General features: G+C 36.8%; 1 pseudogene; it reads right to left on the reverse strand.

Annotated features, from left to right (window-relative positions):
• Nucleotides 1-478: 478 nt before the first annotated feature.
• On the reverse strand, nucleotides 479-1,012 carry LOC141553113 (polyadenylate-binding protein 2 pseudogene; annotated as a pseudogene).
• Between the last annotated feature and the right edge of the window lie 19,582 nt (nucleotides 1,013-20,594).

Raw genomic sequence — 20,594 nt, forward strand, 5'->3', positions numbered from 1 at the left:
TTGTATTTTGTATTTTTTCTTTTTTTGTAATTTTTTTGTATTTTGTATTTTTTTTTTTTTTGAGGCTGGGGTTAAGTGACTTGTCCAGAGTCACACAGCTAGGAAGTATTAAGTGTCTGAGACCAGATTTGAATTCGGATCCTCCTGAATTCAGGGATGGTGCTATATCCACTGCACCACCTAGCTGCCCCAGTATTTTGTATTTTTAAAAAATTTTTTGTATTTTGCATTTTTTTTGCTTTTTTTTTTTTTTTTTTTTTTTTTTTTTTGTATTTTGTATTTTTTTTTTTTTTTGAGGCTGGGGTTAAGTGACTTGTCCAGGGTCACACAGCTAGGAAGTATTAAATGACTGAGACCAGATTTGAATTTGGGTCCTCCTGAATTCAGGGCTGGTGCTCTATCCACTGCACCACCTAGCTGCCCCAGTATTTTGTATTTTAAAATTTTTTTTTGTATTTTGTATTTTTTTTTTTTTTTTTTAGTAAGGGGAATAGGATGTCCGTGCTCTAGCCCGGCCCCTGTAGACTCTGCTCGGAGGTCTGCTGTTGAAGCCAGAGAATTGAGGCCGTGAACTACTGTAGTTAGTAGCCCTGCCACGATTTCGAGCACGTGGAAAACCTCGATTTGTGGTGCTGATCCCTGGCCGATTGGTCCGTTTTGGTGCCACTTTGATCTGTCTTCCTCTGAAAAGAGAATCATCCAAGTCCAGGGATGTCTTCACAGAATCTTTATCTGAAAATTCTATGTATGCAAATCCCTTAGGACGGCCACTGAATTTGTCACAAAGGATAGTGACTCGATTAACTGAACCACAACCATGGAAGTGTGCCTCCAGCTCTTCTGCTGTTGCACCATAGTCCACATTGCCCACATAGATGGATCTAGCATCAGCCTCCATCTTCTCCTCAATGGACATGATCACTGGACCAACATTGCCTGGGGGTAGGCTCACGTGCATCTGTTTTGCCACCTCATCCTGAAGCTCCTTCAATTTCTCAGTCTCTTCCTCCATCTCCCTTGCTCGGGCTTTGATGGCCTCCAGCTCCGGGTCCATGAGAGCACTGTTCTCTGGATTGCCCTTGACCCCGTCCCCCTCTTCCTCCTTCTCCTGACTGCCAGGGGCTCCTGTGCGGGGCCCAGGGCTGAAGGCTTCTCGGGGGGCGTGGCACCAATGCAGCTTCTCCTTGGGCTTGGGTTCTGGCTTCGGCTCTCGCAGCAATTCCTCTGGCCACATGTTGGACCCCAAAATGTGAAGTCCAAGCTAACTCCCTGAAGGGCTCAGAATCAGCCAGTCAGTACAAGCAAAAGTTGTCCCACGTTAGTTTTAGTTCCAGTACCAGTAGTACTCAAAATGCAGCCAGGAATTTGTCCTTTACTGGCTCTTTCCTTGGTTCCCCAGTGAGTTCTTGTCAGAATGGCTCTAGCCTCTAGCTCCCTCTGAATGCAAAGCCTCCAGCCAGACTCTCTTCTTCCAGACTGACCTCCCTGCTGAGTCTTGGCTCTTTTTATCCTCCCAGAGAATGGGCTTGTGGGGTGGGAACTCCTTAAGGGGCCAATGAGCTAACTCCCTTAAGGTGTAAACTCCCTTAAAGGTGGAAACTCCTTTCAGAAGTCTAAATGTGTAAACTCCGTTTAAAGTTGTGAACTCTGAACTAGAGAATTGTTAAGTATCAGATAACCAACTTAGCACCTAGTAAAATCCTAACAAGATGACAGTCACTATTCAAAAAAAAAAAAAAAAAACCCATGATTCGTTAGAGTGATGAGCCATTGATCCCATAGAGCTTTCTCTGACAGAATTTAGTTTAGTAGAAATAAATTGTGAAATGGCTTTCAAGAAAGCTAACGTGACATTTGGCTTCTTTAAGAGAAATAGCATCCAGGACTAAACTGCTCTTTCTCCTGAGTACTGAAGCCATGTCTTTAGAAAGACATGGAAGCATTTCAAGGAAGTGATCAGGATGTCCAAGGGCCTTAGAGATCCTATCTGTTAGGTGAGGAAATGGATAACGTGCTAGAATTGAACTTAGGGAGAACTAAATTCAAATTATGCCTTAGTTGTTTACCTTTTCTGATTTCTTATCTATTAATGAATGATAATAATAGTTCTAACCTCATGAGTTGTTTTTTTTTTAAGATAAATGTCTCTTCAATGTTAGTGATAATAAGTGACATCTACCCTTCATATTTGTAAACCATCTTACCTGTCATTTTGTTTGATCCTCATAATAACCTGAGAAGTTCAAAATTATCCCCAATTTACTGAGGATGAAACTGAGGCTGAGAGAAGTTAAGTGACTCATTGCCTCACAGCTAGTCACTGGCTGATTTGAACTCTAATTCAAATGGAAGATAGGACTGGAGCTCAGGTCTTTCTATCTTTCTAGCAGTCTTCCTAAGTGAGTTTCTGAGGTTAAATTTGAACTTAGAATGATGAGTCATCCTAACACCAGACCCAGCCATTGTATCCAGAGCCATTGTATCATGTAGCTTCCACATATATAGAGTGAGTGTTTAATATTTTTTTTATTGGATTATATTAGATTGTGTTGAATCAGCTGTGTCAATGAAGTACTAACTCTCACCAAATCTAAGATGGAAAGGCTTTAAATAAAGGCCAAGTGATGGACCATAGGTCTATTTCAGAATAAACCTAGCTCAATCAAGCAATCTGAAAGCCTGGTTCAACTTAAATCAAATCAATGCATCAAACTTCTACCGAGTTCCTACAAAGCACTAGAGACAAAAACAAAAGGCAAGACACAAAACAAAAATAATATCATCTTTGTCCTCAAGCAACTTATAAGGAAGAAGAGGGTTTTGAAGATACAACATATGCACAAGTAGGTAAGTGAAAAAATAATATAAATACAAACAAATCAAAAGCAATTTTGAGGAGATATCATTAATCACTGCAAAAATCATTACCCAATAATGCTAGCCATTTGTCATTCATAACAACTTTCATTCATTATGTCAAAAGCAGGTGGCAATCTTCATTGGTGAAGGGAGTACACACACCACAAAATCTGTGATCATTGACCAAGTAATCCAAAATGAATGATCGTTCTGAGTGCCAGATATTATACTATCAAGAGGCAGGCACTGAAGACTTATGAACATGGAAGGAAACATCTCTAAGTACAGTTTGACTCCCCATTTGGGTTTTCTTGGCAAAGATATTAGAGTAGTATGCTATTTTCTTCTCTAGCTCATCTTACAGATGAGGAAACAAGGACAAAATGACTGGCCCAGAGTCACACAGCTAGCAAATGTCAGAGGTCAGATTTGAACTCAGGAAGCGAAGTCTTCTAACCTGTAGGTCCCTGTATCAACTGCTGCACCTCAGTACCCTTTCTTTGTTTTGTCAATCAACTTTTCCCTTTCAGACACAAAGAGATTCATGATTCATAAACAGATGGCAGAGAGTTAATCATCTTGTTCACATAAGTTTTGCTTAATTGTTTGACTTTGTTATAAGAGAAGAGGAGTAGGGGTAGAAGTAGGGAAGATCAGGAACAGAGGGAGGAACCAAAAAAAGCTTAGTTTTGAACAAATTGAAATTGAGATGTTGGTAAGGATATCAAGATGGAGAGGCCCAGAGGCCTGGACCTCGGAGACATAGACACTCTTTTCTTTATAGCTAGAAGCTTAGCTAACATGATCTAGATATAATAAAGACAACCGTGCAAAGTTTGGGTCGCTTTCATTTTGACAGCTCTGACAGAGTTTAGTATCTCATGAAATATATTTCTACCACCTCGTATTTAGCATCAAAGTCTAATTTGTAATTTAGATGTTCCTGTTAACACAGCATTCAAAGATGAATAGGGAATCATCTCAAGTGATTGCTGTAAATGAAAAGAATAAAAATATTAAAACACCAATCAAGCTTCTCTATGAGCTCACCAACTATAACTAACATGATGATCATTGAATATGAGTTGTCAGGCATCTTTCCCTCTACTCTTAATACTACATTTTATCTATAGGAGAGCAAGCTTAAAAGGTGTTTATGAGAGGGAGGCCATTATCATGAAGTCATAGAAAGAAGAGTGGATTTGTACCTCGAGATATGGATTCACAATTCAGTCTTGCTATTTCCTATATAAGTAAACTAGAGCAAGGCAGTTAAACTCCCTGAACCTCAATTTCTTCAAATATATATATATATATATATATATATATATATATATATATATATATATATATATATATATATATATATATATATATTTGTATATATATATATATATATATATATTTGTATATATATATGTATATATGATATGTATATGTATATATGTATATTTATATATATGTATATATATAATATGTATATGTATATATGTATATTTATACATGCATGTGTATATATATGTATATAATATGTTGAGTACCTACTTCATAAGTCTATTATTATTAACTCTTTTTCTTTCTCTGTTTCTGTCTTTAGCTCTTTCTTCCCCTTTTTTCTCCTCTCTCTCCCTTTCTCTCTCTTTTCTTTCTCTCTTCCTCCCTCTCCCCCCCCAAAAATGAAAAAGGATGCTTTGATAATGTGACATGAGGAATAGGATCCACTTGAAAAGCATATCCTGTGGTGGTGATGAACATATCTGGTCAGATGTTGTATAATCACTATGATATGCTGCTCAGCTTGGTGAATTGTAGTTACAAGTTAGTTTCACTGGGAAATGAGTGTAAACTGTTTGCATTTTTGTTTTTCTTCCCAGGTTATTTTTTACCTTCTGAATTCAATTATTCCTGTGCAACAAGAAATTCAGTTCTACACACATATTGTATCTAGGACATACTATAACACATTTAACATGTATGGGACTGCCTGCCATCTAGGGGAGGGGGTGGAGGGAAGGAGGGGAAAATTCGGAACAGAAAGGAGTGCAAGAAAGGAGTGCAAGGGATAATATTGTATAAAATTACCCATGCATATGAACTGTCAAAAAATGTTATAATTATAAAATTAATTTAAAAAATAAATTAAAAAAAGAGTTAATTCCAAGCTTCAGAGATCTAGGTAAAATAACATGACATCATGAGCTCTGATCTCTTCCATGTGCTTCATTCCCAACTCAAACTACCCTACTTTTTGCTTCTCAGACTTGGCAAACTTATTTCCATGACTTTTTTCTTGGCTACCCACCATGTCTAGAATGTTCTCCCTCCTTATCTTCATATCTTAAAATACCTGGGTTTCTTCAAGACTCAATACAGAAATGATATTTTGGAAAAGACTTTTCCTGCTCCCTTCCAGTTGCTGGTAGCTTCCCTTGAAAGTTTTTCATGTATTTTCTGTGTATCTTGTATGTTCCTATAATATAAAGGATCATTGGATAGCATAAAGAGATATGTGCTTTCCTCATTACCCCTTCCCAACCAGGAAGAGATGAGGCTAAGAATTCTGTGATTTCCCCTTTCAAGGGCTGCTGGGAGATAGGACTTTGTCCTCCAGTCCCTCCTAATTACCCTCACTGGATAGATAAAAAGAGCAGAGTTTAACATCCTGGACAAATTTCATATCATTCATGGTACTTACTATGGCTCCAATCATTTTTCTAAGGGAAATCCAAGGATACACTTACATTGAGTTCAAGCTTTAGAATTCTGAAATGAAAAGTTATGGGGTTTGTTCTTAAAAAATAATCTGTTTCTCAGTACTCTCCTGGAAGCCTTTGAAAATCTCAAGCCAAAAATATAGCATTTGTACATAGTAAATGTACAAAATTAAAATCCTGAGAAGTTATATAGTCCAATTTTATCTTACAATTGAATAAACTAAGGTCCATGCTAGGATGTCATCCCAATTCCTTATTGGTCCCTAGGAAAGTGTGTTGTCTCCTAGGAAATTATATGTCCCTGGTACCATCTTAGGATGGAGTATAACCTTAGTCTTACAGTACAATAACACATCCATATCTGATCGGTTCCCAAGGCTGCCCATCTCAGCAAATCTCCATCCTGTTACACATTTAAGTGACCTCTTCAAAATCATGGGAAGGGGAGGCAAAAGTCAGAAGGCAAAGGGGCAATTATCAAGTAGATGATGAGTAAGTGGATGAAGGCTCAAGAACTTTGTCAGAATTTGCTTAGCAGGAAATAGCATCACTCCCTTCCGCTCCACCCCAAAAACCTGACCCCCCACTTGCTATCTACTCCATAATAAATAAAAATGGTTCAATTTTACCCCTAGTTAAAGAGAAGCCGAAACTGCCTCTGATTATTGCAGCCTCATTCAGGTGTCCCACTACGTGTAGCCAGACAGCTGGTTTCTCTCTTAATTTTACTACTGCCTTAATTGCAACAGAAATTTTACTGCCGAGACATGCATGGACTTGCCTGTTGTAGGTAATGTAATTAAAGACAAATCTCCATCCAGTTTACCCTAGAAAGCTTGATGCAGGAATGACCTCTGTTTCATTACTATAACCAGATCCTGGGCAGGAATGATCTTCATCGATTCAGTTCAACAAATATTTCTAAAAACGCCTGCTGTGTCCAAGGCTTTGGGCAAGGATCATATAAATTATTTTACTTATGATCATAATCATCATACTGTTATTGTTGTTGTTAGAAAATGGAAATTCAAATAAACACTAATTCTAATCTTAAGGCACTTGCCCAATAATAAGGGAAGGAATAATGTGCATTTTTGGCAGAGTGCATTAAGATCATTGGCTCTGAATTCAGAAGACTTGGGCACCAATTTCGAATAAGCTAATGCTTGTAACCTATGGATCCTAAGGGAAGTGACTGTTTTCTCACCTGCAAAATGAGAGAATTGAACTCAATGGTCTCCAAATTTTCTTGCAGTTCCCCAACTTTAATTCTTTAGTTTGCACAATGTTAAGATAATATTTTGATGACCTGCAAAGGGAAGATCCAAGAAAAGGGTGGTAAGAAATCTGAGGTGGGAAGATGTTTTTCTTTCTCTGGAGAAGAAGCCAGAGGGAAGGCTTCATGGAAATGATAGTATTAGAGTCGAGTCTTAAAAGAAACAGAGAGTAAATAAATTTGTATTTACAATGGAATATACAAAACCACCAGGATTGTGGGATGAAGAGAGACACACTAAAACTGTCAGAAGAAAAACTATTTATGTTGGATTAATGGACAAATATGTCCTCTCTGCTGGAGAAAACCTGGAACCTTACTCTAGAAAGTTCAACATCATGATCAGAAGATCCCCTTACTCACAGAAAGGGCCCTGTAACTCAACTCTAACTCAGTGCTGTCATTTTGGTCCTCTTCTAGAGCAAAGCCCAATAACCAACAAACATGTGTTCTTTGTTCTAAAACACTGGCTTTCTAATTGTTTCTTAAACATGCCTACTTCATCTCCTGAATCTATGTGATTTTTCTAGTTGTCTGCAGTGTCTAAAATGTTCTTCCTCCTCACCTCTGCCTCTGGCTTTCCTGACTTCTTTAAGACTCACAGCAAATCTCACTTTCTGTGAGAAGCCCTTTTTTGCTTCACCTCTCTATCCTTTGAAATAATCTATCATTTTTTCTGTATATGCCTTTGTATATTCCTATTTTGCCTTTTCTATTAGAAGTTAGGTGTCCGTGGAAATTTTTTACATTTTTTGTTTGTTTTTTGAAGAAATCTGGATTGTTACTCACCGAGAGTCACAGAGCTAGTGAATGTCTGAGATCTAGATCTAAACTCAGGTTCTCCTGACCTCAGGACAGTCTGATGTCCTGCACTGGAAACATACTTTTGAACATAGACAATTAGAGAATTTGTTTTATTACATGACGTATTTGGTTTTGATTTTTTTTTTCATTTTTTTCCAATGAGAAGGCAGAGAGGAGAGGAAAAATAGATTCTTAAGTGAAAAAGAATTCAATGATTTTTTTTAAAAAGAAATAAATAAATGAATAGATAAAGAGATAAATGAGAAATGAATAAATGCTTATTGAATAATTTTTGTTAAGATTTGTTGTTAGAGAAACTTAGTTTGAAACAAAATCTGCAGCTTACTAACTATAATCTTATTCAAATCATTTAAGACCTCTGACCCCTCTCTTTTTTTTTTAACCCTTGTAAAATGAAGATGTTTGAATAAATGCCCCCTAAGGCCTCTCTGGGCTCCAATCTATGATTGCATGGGCATGAAGAACTTGCCTTACGTAAGTCCATACAAAATGCATTATATATCTTCTTGTAACTATAATACTACACTAGTATTTCTATAGCAGTCTGCAAAATGCTTTATTGAGAAGTTAGGTGAACTTAACTAAGACTGATTTGTTTAATCAAATACCTTTCCTCTCCCACACTTTCCTTCAGTCTCCCAAACATTGAACTAGTTATTATTTGTTTGTTTGTTTTGCTGAGGCAATTGGGGGTAAATGACTTCCCCAGGGTTACACATTTGGACGTGTTAAGTGTCTGAGACCAGATTTGAACTCAGGTCCTCCTGATTTCAGGGTGGTGATCTAGCCACCACTGAACTAGTTTTGTTTATGCATGTGGTAACCTCATTATCAATGTAGACATTTATGTATACTACTAAGGTAAATGAATTTTATAACAGGATTCAAAACTTCACCACCAATGGTTATAGTTATTGATGGTGTGGGAGTGGCTGATGGAGTATCTATGTTTTCATGCTGTTAATCCAGTTGTTGTTAATTAACACAAGCAACAAAGAGTCAATCCATACTTTATTGCATCTCAACTTTATTGCACAACCATTTGCAAACAACAACAACAACAAATGTACCAATATTCCTACTTTAGTTTTGGCTTGTAGTCATGTCAAATTGAAGAAACTACCATCAGCAAGGTAATTGACTTTGATGCCATGTTTATCATCATTGAAGGCATTTGACAATATGACAGAAAACATCATGCTAAAAAGCACGAGAACAAGCACACGACCTTGTTTTATTCCTCTGGTGACTGGGAAAGTTCAAGAGCATTGTTCATTGTCCAGAACCCAGGCAAGAGTTGCATCATGAAATTGATGCACTGTATGGATGAACTTCTCTGGGCACCCCAATTTGGACATTATTTTCCATAAGCCCACACAATTACCAAGACCAAAGGCATTGGTCAGATCTACAAATGTTATATACAGATCTCTATTCTGCTCCTGGCCTTTTTCCTGGAGCTGAAACATCACATCAACTGTTCCTTGTACACTTCTGAAGTCACATTGGCTTTCACATAAAAGACCTTCTTTTAGGTGTAAAATCAGTCTATTAATTATTCTCTGGCAAGGTCTACAGAGCTATTATGCTGATCTCATTGTTGTATGTTTGTGGACATGGACAGCATAATAGCCCCATGCCAGGACATTGATTTGCTTCCATTTGAATTGCCTTCTGAAGATCACCTGACAGGAGAAGGTACCAGACACTGAGGTCCTTTTTCAACCTCAACTGCAGACAATTCTAACTCTCCTGCAGAGAGCTCAATTCCATTGAACTGGCCCCATTATTTGAAAGCCAAATTTATATTTGTCAAAAAAATTATTTCTTGATGACCTCACATATGGCAAGTGCTCAGATAGTGGTCAGAAAAATCCATCCAAGGATACTCTCAATGTCTCACTTAAGAACTGTAGAATTACTTGTAGATTTGCATGCCAGCATGGAGTGCCCTCATCAGAGAAGGTGCTATGCTCTATGAGCAAAGAAGAATTGAATTAGCTCAGAAGAAATAAAAGATGCACAATTAGAGAAGCCACCCCAAATCATAGGGATTATTTATGTCCAATCTGTGACAGCATTCTGAGCTCATTTTGGTCTGATCAACCAAAACTCATTTCTAACCTAGGGATGTCATTTTGGTCCTATTTGAAAATAAAATGTAAAGACCAACCAATTGACCAACCATCCACCTGACAGGATTTGAATTTGGACCACCCATAAAGGCGAACTCTGCCAAATAGATCGGGTCTCTCCAGTCAGTGGCTGCAATGAAATTGCACACACACCCCTCTCTTCCTGCATTGGACATAGAATTAGAAGGAACGCTATCTAATGGTTTATTCTGAGGACATCCCACAAGGTGGATTAAAACAAGCAGTTTAAAAATGGCCCCATAAATCTCATTTTATGACTGCATAAACCCACCTGCAAACAGTTGGTACTTATTTTTGTAATCCCCCATCCTTCTGTTGTCAAATTTATCTCCTTTTCATTAGCAGATTTGGCATCAGCTACACTGGCACGGTCTACTCCCAAAATCAATTACAGAATGGTAATTGTGAGCAATGGCTTATTATTGTCAGCAATAGGAGAATGGGCCAGTGGGCTCATTTATGGATATCTGTAATTATCTCCACTGGTTTTCCAGTACCCCTACACATACTACTTTCTTACCTCAGCAAATCTTATCAAAAAGGATAAAATGACATCAACTAGATTACTTTCTTTTTTATTAATTATAGCTTTTTTATTGACAGAACATCTGCATGGATAATTTTTCAACAGTGATCCTTGCAAATACTTCTGTTCTACCTTTTCCCTTCCTTCCCTTCACCTCATTCCCTACATGCCAGGCAGTCTTGTACATGTTAAACATATTAAAGTACCAAAGATTCCAACATTAGGGATAAAAATTCATTATTCGGAAAAAACTGTTGGGAAAACTGGAAATTAGTATGGCAGAAATTAGATATGGATCCACACTTAACACCATATACCAAGATAAGATCAAAATGGGTCCATGATTTAGGCATAAAGAGGGAGATAATAAATAGATTAGAGGAACAGAGGATAATCTACCTCTCAGACTTGTGGAGGAGGAAGGAATTTATGACCAGAGGAGAACTAGAGATCATTATTGATCACAAAATAGAAGATTTTGATTACATCAAACTAAAAAGTTTCTGTACAAATAATACTAATGCAAACAAGATTAGAAGGGAAGTAACAAATTGGGAAAATATTTTTAAAAACAAAGGTTCTGACAAAGGTCTCATTTCCAAAATATATAGAGAACTGACCATAATTTATAAGAAACCAAACCATTCTCCAATTGATAAATGGTCAAAGGATATGAACAGACAATTCTCAGAGGAAGAAATTGAAACTATATCCACTCACATGAAAGAGTGTTCCAAATCACTACTGATCAGAGAAATGCAAATTAAGACCACTCTGAGATACCACTACACACCTGTCAGATTGGCTAAGATGACAGGAACAAATAATGACAAATGTTGGAGGGGATGTGGGGAAATTGGGACACTAATACATTGCTGGTGGAGTTGTGAAAGAATCCAGCCATTCTGGAGAGCAATCTGGAATTATGCCCAAAAAGTTATCAAACTGTGCATACCCTTTGACCCAGCAGCGCTACTACTGGGATTATATCCCAAAGAAATACTAAAGAGCGGAAAGAGACATATATGTGCCAAAATGTTTGTGGCAGCTCTTTTTGTTGTAGCTAGAAACTGGAAGATGAATGGATGTCCATCAGTTGGAGAATGGTTGGGTAAATTGTGGTATATGAAAGTTATGGAATATTATTGCTCAGTAAGAAATGACCAGCAGGAGGAATACAGAGAGGGTTGGAGAGACTTAAATCAACTGATGCTGAGTGAAATGAGCATAACCAGAAGATCACTGTATACTTCAACAACGATACTGTATGAGGATGTATTCTGATGGAAGTGGAAATCTTCAACATAAAGAAGATCCAACTCACTTCCAGTTGATCAATGATGGACAGAGGTAGATACACCCAGAGAAGAAACACTGGGAGGGGAATGTAAATTGTTAGCACTAATATCTGTCTGCCCAGGTTGCATGTACCTTCGGATTCTAATGTTTATTGTGCAACAAGAAAATGATATTCACACACATGTATTGTACTTAGACTATATTGTAACACATGTAAAATGTATGGTATTGCCTGTCGTCGGGGGGAGGGAATAAGGGAGGGGGGGTAATTTGGAAAAATGAATACAAGGGATAATATTATAAAATATATATATATATAATAAAAAAAATTTAAAAAACATATTAAAGTATATCTTAAATGCAATACATATATATGTATATATATATATATATATGTTTATACAGTTCTCTTGTTGCACAAGATATAGATTACTTTCTACAAGTGCAAATACTATGTGTGAAACACAAAAAGGAGTCTTTCCCAAGAGATTTAGTTTCTAAACACATATGTATTTTTAAAGTGGTGACTTGGGAAGGGCAGCCAAACACTATGAAGGACACTGCTGGACTTTCCTTGTATATTCTATTAATAGTTACAACAATTCCTGAATACAAGTCAGCTCAACCTTAGTCACTGTGGGTAAATGTGTGAACTCCTTCTCCTAATTAATTGATAAAAATAAAGGTAATAGCTACTGGCATTTACCATTGAGAGGCCCAACAGAACACATGTATGTAGGTGTACAATACATGGCATAAACTTTAAAAAAACATAAAAGTGTCATCTATTATAATGTGTACTATTCTATAGTTTGTTGTATGGCAACTTGAAATACTAAAGAGAGACAGAAAGATTTGGGTTGAAATTGTGCCTCTGATACATATTGATTGTATGAATCTTGGCAAATAATTTCTACTCTTAGTGTATTAGCAAAGTCTCTACTGTAATTGAATAGGTATTGACCTATTTTAGTCATTTCCTCATCTCTTGCTTCCTTTGATCAATGAACTCACAGGACCAATTCCTATCCCTACATAGTATATTAATATAATGTGCTTTCCTCCAGAGTCAAGTCAAATGATCAAGTACTCAGTAAGGACCTACTATATTCTAGATGTTGTGTTAAATGTTGGGGATACAAAGAAAAGCCAAAATAATAATTATACTGAAGGTCATCCCACTATTGGGGGAAACAATATGTATATAACTATATATAAGCAAAAGCATCTCCAGCTCAAGATGACCAAAATTGAAGTCCCAAGGACTTTGTTTGATTTTGTTTTATTGCTTTAACTCTTACCTGTTGAGATATGGGAATCACCTTCCAGTAGCTGCTGGAGGTCTAACTCAAACCTGTAAAATGGATCTCTTCATGTGAGAGGAGGATGAGGATGATGATTCAAGGAGACTCAAAGGTAGTTGTTTTCTCTGACTTCTCCACTGAGAGGCAGTTGTGTTCTCTGACCTCTTTCCTCTTCCCTCTTCCCTCCAATTTATTTCATTCCCAATCCACTAGGAACATCTGCAAAGGTCGCTTTGCAACTCCTTCAAGTGTTATGATCCACAGCTGTGGAGGCTTTTGGAGAATTGACCTGCCCCTTCACCTAGGCATGGTCCTTAACACTTACCTTCTAAAGTTACCCATTCTAAGGATACCACCAATCTTTAAGTTTTCTACCAAGGTTCACAACTTTAAAATCGAGTGTCATCTTAAGATTTTTCCTCTCCTTTGTTCTCTTTAATCAATCAGTTTTGTTAAGGGAAGAGCAGATGATGAGGCTGAAAAAGCCATATTGAAACAGAGTATGAAAAGCCCTGAATGAAAGCCAATGTGGTTTTACAATGGCACAGGACATAAAGAATGATTTTAAGCAGAGGTAATATTCACATGTCCAGATATATGTTATAATTGTTGGGATGTATCCTTTTAAAAGAGAAGATTATTGCCTCTGGAATAATTCATTTTTCCCTGGTTAAATCCATATTCCTTTTATATCCTTCCACTGCTAAATCAATGATTCTAAGAGAACTTATACCTGGCCCAGAAGGAAACACAATGTAACAGGCTAATCATAGCTAACCATTTTTGCAGGATTCTTAGAAAAGGGTTTTTGCCAATTATTATGCAAAAAAGATGAATCTGAGAGTTTAAGAATGATATTCAGGAAAGACACTCAGTCCAAGATAGAGAAAAGAGAAAAGGACAGATAAGAGAAATGAAGTTTAAGCTAGAGAAATAAAATCACAAGAAGATACTACAATAGAAGGATGAAATAATAATTAAAGAATAAAGCAAGTTTTTAAAAAGCTGTGAAAGGAAAAGAAAACTTAGAAAATCAATGAGATGTTTTGGGTTTTTTTTCCCAAAAGTGAAATGAAATAGAGCAAAGGCAAAATTTCTAGATATTTTAAAACTTCTTTATTAGCATCAATGTAAGTGGTGAAATTAAAATTTGATTCAGGAAGCCAAAATAAGCTTATTTGAGGAATTAAAATTAATAACCCAGAAAATCTGAGAACTACCTTCAGTTTATTAGTTTTAGTAGTATACTCAACATGCTAATTCCCATCAGAGTGGAAATGTAGAAGTGGTCCTTGTAATGCTGAATTTGGAAGTAAGATAGCAGAATGGAATACGAGGTCTATATTTCTTAACATTCAGGGTTCAATGTGCCTCTTGGTTCCAGTCATCTCACCCTTGAAATGTTTTTAGAAGAAAAAATAAATAAATACATTTTTCCCCAAATAGAGTCCATTATGGTCAGAATGTATACCAAACCACTGCTCTCACATCCTTTCTCCCTTCCCCACCCTGAATCTATGGTGCTCTGGGATAAGCATTCATTAGCAAAGAATATATTAAATCCAACCAAAAATATATTCTGAGTTTCTTTAGTATTCTGAGTTCCATTTTGTCCTTTGGATTAGATGCTGAGATTAGAAAAGATGTCATCCTCATCCCACCACGGAGCTGCCAATCAATAGAGAGATAATACCTTGACATGTCACTATGATAGAGAAAATAACATGGTAAATTCATGAGAAAGGGAAAAGCCAATTCTAGGTGAAATCTGAAGAGGAAGGTTCCTATTTATCCAAACAGATCAGGCTAAGTGATATTCAAGTTGATATAAATTTCATTCCCTTCCTTTGTTGTCAATACTTTATCCTTGTGACAAGTTTTGTTTAACAACTTTAGATGCAACTCAAATCCCACAGAGTATCTTCTTACTACACACACACACACACACACACACACACACACACACACACACACACACACCTCTTTCTTTTGTCAAATCTTTCCCTAATTTGGAAATTCCACTTAAATTACTGATTTTTTTTCTACTTTTCATATAAGTATCTATTTCTTCTCCCCTTTTGTCCCTTCACTTTCTCCTCCAATCATGTAGCTAGTTCACAATCTCCTCTATTATTTTCCTCCCAACTTCTTTTACACCCTAATTTTCTCTTTCTAAGAAGCTTTTTCTTTACTTTTTTTCCCCCTCAATAACTCTCTTTCTTTATACTTTATTTTATAACCATATTGCCTAATTCATGATTCCTGTTTCTTGTTATTCAATTACTTGGTCATGTTCAACTCTTTGTGACCCTAAGGACTACAGTATCCATGGTGTTTTCTTGGTAAAGAGATTGGAATGGTTTGCCTTTTCCTTCTTCAAATTCATGTCCTTATTCTCATTTAATTCTTCCTTAATTTCTCTTATACTCCATGGAGTTACAGCTCGTATTCAGAAATTTTAATGAATATTATTTTTCCTCTACAAATCTTCAGTGTGCCTCCTTTTCCCCTTTAGGATATCTGAAATTCCATTTCTGATTCCCCTTTGCTAACAGTTCCACTCCCAAGATTGTGTTATACACTGTCTCAGTGAAAGATTGAGGGTTCACTCACCAAAATCTTGTTTTTGAGGAAACTCGTAGAGGAAAAAGGAAGCACAATTGGTCCCATCTAGGTTTGGCTCTTTTTTGCTTCAGATACAACAATCCTCCATGTTTTATTCCTTGCTCCCAGGTCCTCCTTTGGTTCTCTTTTTGGTTCTCCATTGCAAATAAATGGCAAGTGGAATTGAATTGGACAATTTCTGAAGCCTTGGGGTGAGGGATGGGAGTTGGAGGTTGTTTCACAGCTAAGACTAGTCCCATGTATAAAGATAGCACCCTTACATACATGTACACATATGTCCCATATAAACATCCCACATGCATGTGCACGCAAAATTTGCACAGCACAGTGCATGCATGCACACATAGGAATACACACCACAGCTACATGTGCCCACACCTTAATCGTGATAATGAGCCACAGAAGTTGGTTGAGTTGGGGAAGATGTGCATAGCACACTGTCTTCCACACATCACACATGCACATATACACACTTGTACGTACATAGCACATGCATGCACACATACACACTGTGGCTGAGGGAAATCAGTGCTTGCACTTTGTTGCAGGCATTGAGATGTGCAGAGAGTAGGGTATATCAACAAGTCAAAAAGCAGAAGGTGAGCTCAATACAGGCCTAAGGCACAAGTTCTAGGGTCAGTTTGGGAGTCTCTAGGGGAAGCGCCTCTTACTGTAGGAAGTCAAGAATGTGATGAGCATATTGAGAATTAATGTTATCCAATGTTAATTCTTAATAATCTTCTCTCATTTTTGGTTCTCGTTTCTTTATCCTGTGGATTCAGCTGTAACTTTTTGATAACCTGTATAATTTTTTTTTCTGAAAATTTGAAGATTTACTGGGGGAGGAGGGGAGTTGTTGAAAATGTCTCATCTATCTATTATCTTTCTGGTCCTATGACCTAGAAATTTTTGAGTTGAGTTTTTTAAAAGATCAAATTTAATTGAATAAACAAGATTAATTTTCTACTACACATGACAAGCATTCGAGATAACAAATTGGGGAGGGGAGGAGTTACTGATTCTACTGGTTACACATCCGTACATAAATATTCTGCATCAAATGCAGTCTTCTTAAAGATAGAGACTATTTCATTTTTGTTTCTGTATCTCCAACACTTGTCTCAGTATCTGGCACATAGGACATGATATACAGATTTGAAAAGAAAAAAGAAAGATGAAAAACATCTAGAGGAATCAGGAAGGTGTTTGTGTAAGGAGAGAAACAGGTATTCTTTGAAAGAAACTAAGGATTCCAATGGTGTATTGTGGGAATAGCAGGGAAATTATATTAAGGGATAAGGCAGAGAAAGGGTTTGTCCTGTAACAGTAACTGCAAATTGAATCAGTTTGCTTGGAACTTAGAGTGAAAGGGAGTAATGTATAATAAAGAAGGAGAGGTAAACTGAGGGTGAAGAATATTAATTGCTATGGGGAGAAATTTGTATTTTGTCTTAGTAATGGTAATGAATCACAGAAATTGAATGAGCTGGGAAGTGACATCATCAGACCTGTTCTTAAGAAATATCAATTTGGCTGCTATAGAGATGATGGAAATAGGAAGACTCATGAGGATGGTGAGGGTGGAGATTAGGGATAACTAAAAAATGAAGAGAACCCCAAATAGGGAAATGGCCATATAACAGAAAAGAAGGGAATGAATCAGTGTTTATTCAGTGAATGGAGCATCATCAGTATTAACTAGATACTATTTCTACAAAGTATTGTACATATGCAAATTTATTTATGTTGAAATGTAAATTCATAAGAAGTAGGAAGTTGCAAAACAAGAAGATCACCTTCAGTTGTTAAGGGAAGGCTACCTGGAGGAAAAGTATCTTTTTTGGTATCTTATTTGGAGGAAAGGGATTTCAACAAATGGAGATGGGGTATGAGAGCTCCCTAGTTTGGAGCAAAAAGGTGAGAAGAGTTCTGGATTTGAAATCAGGAGACTGAGGTTCAAATTGTTTTCTTAACATGAATGAATTGTGTGAACTTGATCAAGTCACAAAAACTCAGAGCTCAATGTCTTTGTATTTAAAATAAGTGTAATAATAACTCATGGGCTGCTAGGTGGCCCAGTGTATTGAAGACCAGGCCTCCAATCAGGAAAATTCATTTTCCTGAGTTCAAATCTGGCCTCAGACACTTATTAGCTATGTAATCCTGCCTAAATCACTTAATCCTATTTGCCTCAAATTCTTCATCTGTAAAATGAACTGGAGAAGAAAATGACAGACAACTCTATTATATTTGCCAAGAAAACTCTAAATGAGTCCAGGAAATCTTCTGACATGACTAGACACAACAATATCCTTACACTCCCTGCTTCTTTGGATGGCTATGAGAAAATGCTTCCCACATTTTTAAAGCACTAGTTTTTGAAAATGTGATTTACTCTCATGTATCAGGGGAATGAAGGGAGCAAAAAGTACTGAAGGAATCTAATCTGTGAGTAAGGTGGTTATGCATGTTGAAGTTCAGTTTTGGAAAGTTGGGAATGACAAATTAAAGATGCTGATTTTTATGTCAGTATCCAACAGAGAGCTATTGATGATTTAGGGCTGGAACAAAACCATGATCCAAACTTTGCATCCAGCATTAAATAGTAAACATAAATTCGGTATTGCTTAGGAAATACAATAACTTAAAGGTTCCAGACGCTTCAATTCAATGGTACTTACGGTGTATATTTCTATGATTATGACACAATAGCTTATAAGATTTCCGACGCTTCAATTCATGGTACTGACAGTGTATACTTCTGTGATTATGGTTTTACTATGCAATAGCCATCATTTCCTCATAATAAACACATTGTCATCAGCTTCCAGATCATTCAGATACTTAAGAAGAACTGTTATTTAGAGAGAAAGCTTTTAGTCTAAATTGTGGATGTGAAAAGAAAATGACTGAAAACCTGAACAGCAAAAGATTACATCATTTTTCCAGTCTCATTTTTGATGGCACTTAAAAATTCTTATGCTTTAAATTGGAATTTAGAGATGGAAAAAGGCAAGTTGAATAAGCTAAGGAACACAGCCTGCTAAGCAAACAAATAAAATTGAACCGGCACCATTAGAGTGAATTGGCGTTTCAGGCCCTGGCAGGTGATTCAAATGGTTTGTGATTGAGTGTTACTTCTTTCCAGGACACAGCTAATGTTTATTCTGTTTCTGATAAGAGCCACTTAAACATTTCTCTACCTCATTCATTTATTACTTGTTTTGGCTTTATTCGGATGAGCCATTCAATGAACATAAGCTCCCGAAAAGGTCAGAAGGAAACACAAATGATAATTACACCTGATAATTTATTTTTCCCCCAATGGCTTTCCCAATCCCACTCTTCTGTAGAACAAATCTCCATTCCCTTCTCAGTTAGTTTTGAATGTCACAATCATCATTTTCAGAATGGAACCATCATTTAGATCAAATTTAAGTTGATTATCTTCAGTTTCACTCCATATAGGCAACTCCCATCCAACAAGGTTGATTGATACTGCAAAAATATGACTTTGGATGAAACAAAATCTCCAAGCACGTGTGCTTCCCTTAGGCCAGTATTTACAGACATGTGGCTGAGAGCACAAATGATCAGAAGACTGAGGATAATGGAGTTAATGTTGTTGGGTATAAATACTAGTTTGGATAGCATCCGACTACCCGATGCTTAAATTGGGCGATGTAATGAGCAAACTGATAGCAGAATCAGACACCTGAGATACCAGATACGCCAGTTGCTGCCTGAAAAAGGATTTCCTTTGTAACATATCTGCTGGTATACATGGATGAATGAATGAAGGGCTAAATGAATGAATGAAAAAGTACTTATAAGCAATTAGTGGGCATTAAGCACATCCCTGTTTGGGGACCATTTGGCAACTGTTTGAAGACCTCCATTAGGTAGAAAAATACTATGACTCAAAATAGCTCCGCTTACATTTGGAGAGCTATTAAGTTTAGGAAGGTTTTTGTATTTTTTTTCCTTATGAAAACATAAATTTGCATTTTTTTCACTCTCACCCACTGATCCTGATTTTTGCCCTCTGGAGACAAATGAAACAAATCGAGTCCCATGGCAATCATTCAGATTTCATTTAACAATTTAATAATTATTAATATTAATTAATAAATTAATAATTTGAAGCAACCACATAATCCCCTAGATTCCTCTAGGATTTTAGTGTTGTCTTTGGTCATTTCAATCATGCTAACTCTTGTTGGACACATTTGTTTATCTGTTTTGTTTTTTGCTGTTTTGTTTGTTTTGTATTGGAGTGATTTATCATTTCTTTCTCCATTTTGCAGATGAGAAAACTGAGAGAACCAGGGTTAAATGAATTGCCCAGGTTCAGTAAGTGTCTGAGGCCAGATCTTGATTCCAAACTTGGCACTCTATCCATTGTGCCACCTAGTTGACCCTGTTCTCTAAAATACTCATCTTCAAATTCTTTGATTGATTTTCCTATGGCTGTTCATGATTCTGATTGCTTAATGAGGACTGTCTATCAAAATCCTAGTCATCCTGCAGAGCTCAATTCCATTGCTTTGTCCTCTTCAGAAACTTACAATTCTAAGGAACATTTATATAGCTTAATTTCTCACTCGGCTCTCCTTCTGGACTTCATCAGAATCTAAACCTTCCACAAGATGACATCAGCTTTGAAACCCAGATCACTTTGCTACTCCTCTCCATGGGGCCCATCATTCTCTCTGATTGGAAAAGATGGAAAGTGGACAGTAGAAAGCTCCTCTCATCTTTCACTTAATAAAGATTCCCAGGGCAATCAAATCAACTCATCACCCCCCCATTGGATACCCATTGAATTTTAGTACCCTCCTCTCCATTCCACTCTCATTTTCAGCTTCTAAAATATTGTCTTCCTTGCCCCCCCCTTGGATTGTGAGTTCTTTGAGAATAAGGGGCAGTCTTTTGCCCTTCTGTGTATATATATATTGCCTGGCACATTGTAGATGACTAATGAATGCTTAATGACTAACAATATATTCC

The sequence above is a fragment of the Sminthopsis crassicaudata genome, chromosome 2 (assembly GCF_048593235.1).
Source record: "Sminthopsis crassicaudata isolate SCR6 chromosome 2, ASM4859323v1, whole genome shotgun sequence".
Taxonomy (NCBI): Eukaryota; Metazoa; Chordata; class Mammalia; order Dasyuromorphia; family Dasyuridae; genus Sminthopsis; species Sminthopsis crassicaudata.